Genomic DNA, 5,962 nt, shown 5'->3' with positions numbered 1-5,962 from the left:
CCTTCCCTCCCCTTCCCTCCTTCCCGTCATGGTTCTATGGTCAACTCCGTGACACTTCCCTCCTTCCCTCCTTCCCTCCTTTTTTCCTACCTTCCTTTTTTCCTTTTTTCCTTTTCTTCCTCTTCCTCCCTCTCTCCTTTCCTTTTCCTTTTTTCTTTTCCCTGTTGGGACTGCATGTGAATCTATCAGAAGCAACAAGACATATAGCTTATTACTGGTCACTGGCCTCATGTGGCACCAAGTCTCATGGGGACACCAGAACAAAACAGTTGTTGCTTTACAATGGGTTTTTAACAGCAGCAGTGGCGGTCACATCAAATGGATCTATGCTTCATACAGCTGAGGAATATATGGAGGATGCTGAGAGCACTCCTCTCTGAGGATGCTTGATGTTGAAGGGAGCACTATAGGATTCTTTGAGAACCCTGTGTGTACAAGAACATTTCAGACTTGTCCTCTCACTGATGCCCAGTGTCATGACTGGGCAGGTGGTGGTAATCTTGTGGGAGCTATTTCTTTTTAAGGCTGAGATGTTGACACAGTAGAGGAACATCCCACTGGATGGCTCTTGGGAAGCATTTTCTGAGACGCAGATGGCAGCAGGACCTGACTGATTTATGTCAGGCTTGTGCTGACATGATGAGATGTTGTGGCTGCTGCTCCTTCATGGAGGTGGAGAAAATAATGTGGTGAGGTTAATTCATAACAGCACACAGAACAGGAACAGGAGCCCCAAAATCCGCAGATGGGGAAAAGAGCTTTTGTGGCAGTGTGCAGAGCTTGCCCTGATTGTCCCCACAACAACTGTCTGAAGAAATGAATGCAAAAGAATAGTGGCGCTTGGCTTCATATCTGGGACCCTGAAATTCCTGAGTTTGAGGTGTCTCTCTGTCACCAGAAAGAAGGTTGGGCTGTGTGGGCACTGAGAGAAAGCTGGTGTTTGCAGCCATCTCACATTGCCGGTTTTGCATCTGCTCTCTGCACAGCATGGCCTGCATGCTTCCTATGTCCATGCAGAGTGTCCTCATCTGGCATGGTCTGTGAACACAGCAAGTTATTGACTGGCAGGTCTGTCATGGGTAAGCCATGGTTGTTTGAGAGGCAAGGAAATAGAAAGACCCTCGCAGGTCTGGGGAATGTGAATGCCTTGTGATACATCAAGGTGAGATCTATGTAGTTTGAACCCCTTAAATCAATTTTTAATCAGCTTTTACTACACAAGAACAATTTATTATAGGCTTTGTGTGATTATAGGCTTACTGTGAAGTTTACTTACCATAGTTTTTATAGGCTTATGGCAATTTTAGTTTTTTTTTGTGTTAATGACATTTTGCAACTTTGCTAAAAGCTTATCTGTGCAACTTCCCATCCTTTCTACCCTGACAGAAAGGAACACTGGTGCAGTTCATCCCATTTATTAACCAGCCTGTTCAAATTAGGGAAAAATTAATGTAATGGAGTTAATACAGATTGGTTTTTTAAATGCAAAATGAGTGTCACGTGCTGTAAACACTGAACAAATGCACACACCTGCATAAAACTCTCAATACCATGGAAGGACAGGGCTCTAATGTTCCTGGCATGATGGCAGAGATCAGATTCCCAGCAGCTGGAGTTGTCTGTGCATTGCTATGTATTTCATCTCTTTCAATGGACACAAGCTGAAGCAGGAGGAAGACATAGACCCACCTACTCTGGGATGATTTCTGAGGCACTGGTGACTGAACAGCCAATTGGGCATTTAACAAGGACTGGGATATTACCAGCATGGTCCTGGCAAGAGGGAAATGCTCATGGACCTCATTAACAGACTCCTGAGACTCCAAGGCACAAGGACTGGCAAGCCTTCCTGCAGCAGCAGAGGGAAACTGAAGGAAAACTGAGGACTTTCTCTATTCCAGGCTTCCCTTGTGCTAGCCCAGACACAGGCAAAAGATGCTGCAGGCTGCTGTGAGCAGCAGGGTGATGCTGGCGTTGCTGCTTGCAGTGCTGTGATGCAGCCGGAGGGCAGCCAGCAGGCTGCTGCTGAGCACAGTGAGATCCAGTGGTGACGGACACAGCGGGGACAGCTGCAGCAGCTCCATCCCATCTGCCCTCCTCCTGTCCTGGGCATCCCCCGCTACTTGGTAGGGTTTGCTTGGGCTCTGCTTTGCTGGGTGGAAGGCTCACAGAAAGTGATTCAAAACCCAGATATCCCTTAAACAAATATATGTGGTAGGCTGGCACTGCCTTTTTGTCTTGTGTTTCTCTTGTAAGTATTATCATGAGATAAAATGTGATCTAGCTGTGTAAGCCAGCATTAATATGAACTCCCTTCTGTGTTTGAGCCACTCAGCGTACTAAGGCTGGCGTTCAGGCTGATTCTCGTGGCAGAGATGAGAAAGTTACACAATAGACACTGGAGAATCGCTTTAAAAAAACCCACAATCCTCCATTGAAACGCCATCCAGCAAGGCCCAGCCGCAGCCCCGGCTGGGCCCAGGCGTGATCACATGAGCACCCAAAACAATGAGCACACAGTGCAGAAAGCTGAGGCCATTGAACTTTATGTCACTTCCCAACTGCAGCATTACTCATAATTTATGGCTGTACTCGCCTTTCAACCTTTAAAACCTTTTTCCCAAGTATTTGCAGCATTCTCACATAAATATTGCTACAATAAGTAACATCAACATTTAGTAGCTGTTTTTCAAGAATAACCGTGTGACACTATTATGGCATTCCATTAAACCAGCTGCAGTGTGTGCAAGGCCTAAATCAAATCGTGCCTGCTAATGGTAACATCTACACATATACAAGAGAACAATGGGTGGGAAAACTTTGTTCTGTGTTCCAAGACATAAACCACAGCTTTGTCTCCATTCATGGTTATGCGAGATGTCCCTCTTCACTGAAATGACCCAGAGTGGACGCAGACTGGAAACTACATCCAAGAGCTGTTTGTTACCTTCTTAAAAACAAAACAAAACAAAACAAAACAAAACAAAACAAAACTGCCATTGCCAGATCTGTGATTGTATTTATTTATAGGAAGAGAAATGCGTTACAAAGGAACAGAGAATGCTGTCTTTTCATTAAAGCTTTCAAATGTTGTCAAATGATTAGTGAAAAAAATTCCTTGCCAGAATTGTTCACTGTCCAAAACGCATTACAACGACTAAATGTAAATGACAGATAGTTAGTGTGTATATAGATATGTGCTTAATTGCCCTCATCCCTCCTGTCTGAGGAACGCACTTAAGCATATGCTCATTTAAACACATATGCTTCATTTCTGCTTAGATCAACGGGATTTGAGTATGTGCTTAAACATAAGCAAATGCTTAAGTGCTCTTCTTGGGTAGTGGTGCTTTCCCGAGGCAAAGCTGGAGTGATGTTCTTTTGGAAGCAGCTCTGCTCTTTCCTCCCTCTCTTTCCAGCTGCTCTGATGGAGCTCTCCTCCTCCTTCCTCAAAACCAGCTCTCCCCAGGGAGCCCCTGGGGCTGGTGTCCAATACACAGCCCAATGGACAGGGCTGAGGACAGGAGAAACAGCAGCACTTTGTCAGAGAAACCATGTACAAACTCCTGTTTGTGTTGTTCGGCAGTGCTTTTGGATGCACTTGGGAGCTGTATCTGTTTTCCGCTATCAGTTTAATTAAGATAAAGATATGGAGTTTAGGTTATATTCCCATAAACAACAGGGCAGGGATATGAATGATTTATATGGGATTAATTGTACTTGCAAAGCGCAGGTCTGACAATATGAATAAACAAAAATGCCATGTGAATCCAAGAAAGAGAATAAAAGCATGAGATTGTTTTTTTCTTAATTACTTTCCCAAATTCCCACTGTCGGTAAAACAGCAACGCATGTTTCACAAGAAGTTTGGAGGGCTGGAGGCCGGACTGCACGGGCAGTGTTCATCAGGCTCATCCCAGACCAACCTGGGAGGGTGGATGTGGTCTAGCAGGAGGAGGCTCACACCACTGCCTGCCCCACAGGTAGCAGGTTTGCCTCCAATGGCAGCAGATTATTTGCCTTTTTTTTTTTTTTTTTTTTTTTTCCCTGGCACTGAACTAAAGAATGCATTGTGGGAAAACCATCCTGACACATGACACTGTGCAAAGGAGGATCACAGCATGAGGCAGCATCAAGGGGCTTACTTGGCCTTGATGCACTCTTGCACAGCATGGGGCTCCAGAGATGAGTGTCTCTTCCAACTGAAGCGCTGGTGCAATTTGCACAACTCTCATGAGAGCGCACGGTGAAGCTGCTCTCAAAGCCCTCATGTAAACACGGTTGGGGGAAGAAAAGAGGGAGAGAAAGAGCCTGCACCATGCATGGGATGTGCACAAAAGGAGGTGGTTCAGAAGGGCTGAACCAAGAACGAGGGCTGCTGGGGAAGGAAGGAGGGTAGGAAGGAGCAGAATATGAAATCCACATATCAGAAGCAAAGGGAGAGGCACAGAAATATAACCGAATGACCAGTGCAGCTGTGAAAGGGGCAGGCAGGAAAACAGAGCATGTAGGGCACTGAATGGCAACGCGCAACTGGAGGTTCAGCTTTCAAGGCAAAACTGCGATTGAAATGTGCTCTGAAGAATTTGTGCCTCAGATACGCAGCCCTTAAACTTCTTCAAAACCTCCTAAGTTCAGATAATAAGTTTGCATAAAGAGAGGGAGGGAGTGAAAAGCAAAACTAAAGGCGCTGTAAGTGCTCCTCGCTAGCCTGTCTCTGAGCAACAGGCCCTCCTGTACTCTCTCTCCCTTGTTGCTCCTGCTTATCATAATATGCCACTTTTGCGCATCAAATTTACATTTCAAAAAATGCTGTATCGCTGCTCCAAAATTAATTATTAATCTTTCATCAGTCCCTTCCACAGATACATTTTTAACTTTGATTTTGCTACCCGTTCAGGGGAGGGCTGGGAGCGGGGGGCGGGGGAGAGCAGCTCCTTTAATCTTGTCACCGTTCTGTGGGGTTCTCTGCTCGCACTGCTGCCGCTGCCAGTCCCGCACGTCCCTGAAGCACTCCGCAGCTGCAGCAAGCTCCGATCGCACTGAGAGAAGTTTTTGAGAGCAGGGAGTTTTCAGCCTGCAGCGTACGGCTGCGAAAGAACCACATCTCCCCTTGTCTGACCTGGCATTTCAGCTCACTGCAGTGAATCTGTGCTGGTGAATCGAGCCCCAGGCTGGAGAGCAAGGTGGACTGTGTCATAGAATCATTGAATCATTAAGGTTGAAAAAGACCACTGAGATCATCTCATTGAAATATGCCCACGAGGAGGAAAAAGAGCAGGTCAGATTCACATAGTGTGCCCAGATTGCTGTATGGAGTCATTCATCCATCAGTTCATCATATTGACCTGTAGAGAATAGTCCAAACATCGTCTACTTATTTGGAAAAGAAGCTCTGGAAGTGTGGCCATTTGCTATTGGTCTATAGGAAGAATAAATCCTGTAGAAGGAAAGCAAGAGGAACTAGGGGAGCAGTGTGTCAGATGTACATTGGGAGGTGCTGGTTGTTGGTAGACTGTACATGTCCCATCTCTGCCTTGGGGTTGGGCCCAATAGTACAATCTGCCTGAAAGAGTGGAAAAAGGCTCAGACAAGATGCGGTTATGATAAGAGGCTCTTTTATGGATTACAGGATAGATGTATTGAGAAAGTGATGAGGCATTGGCATGTGCTGTCCAGAGAATCTGTGAATGTCCATTCCTGGAGACATTCAAGGCCAGGTTGGATGGGGCCCTGAGCAGCCTGATTTGTTGTCCGATTTAATGGATGGCAACCCTGCCCATGGCAGAGAGGTTGAAACTAAATGATCTTTGAGGTCCCTTCCAACCCAAGCTATTCAATGATTCTATGATTCTGTTCCTTTTTACCCGTACTTTGCAAAATGGCCAAGTGCATTTGTTTGCAGATGTGAACGCACACATACACATGCATGTTCCCCAGTACTTCCCTGCAGCTGAAGTGC

This window comes from Lagopus leucura, unplaced genomic scaffold (assembly GCF_019238085.1).
Source record: "Lagopus leucura isolate 7727_CA_CO unplaced genomic scaffold, USGS_WTPT01 Super-Scaffold_73, whole genome shotgun sequence".
NCBI lineage: Eukaryota > Metazoa > Chordata > Aves > Galliformes > Phasianidae > Lagopus > Lagopus leucura.
The sequence above is the reverse complement of the archived record's forward strand: the minus strand, read 5'-3'. Positions refer to the sequence as shown.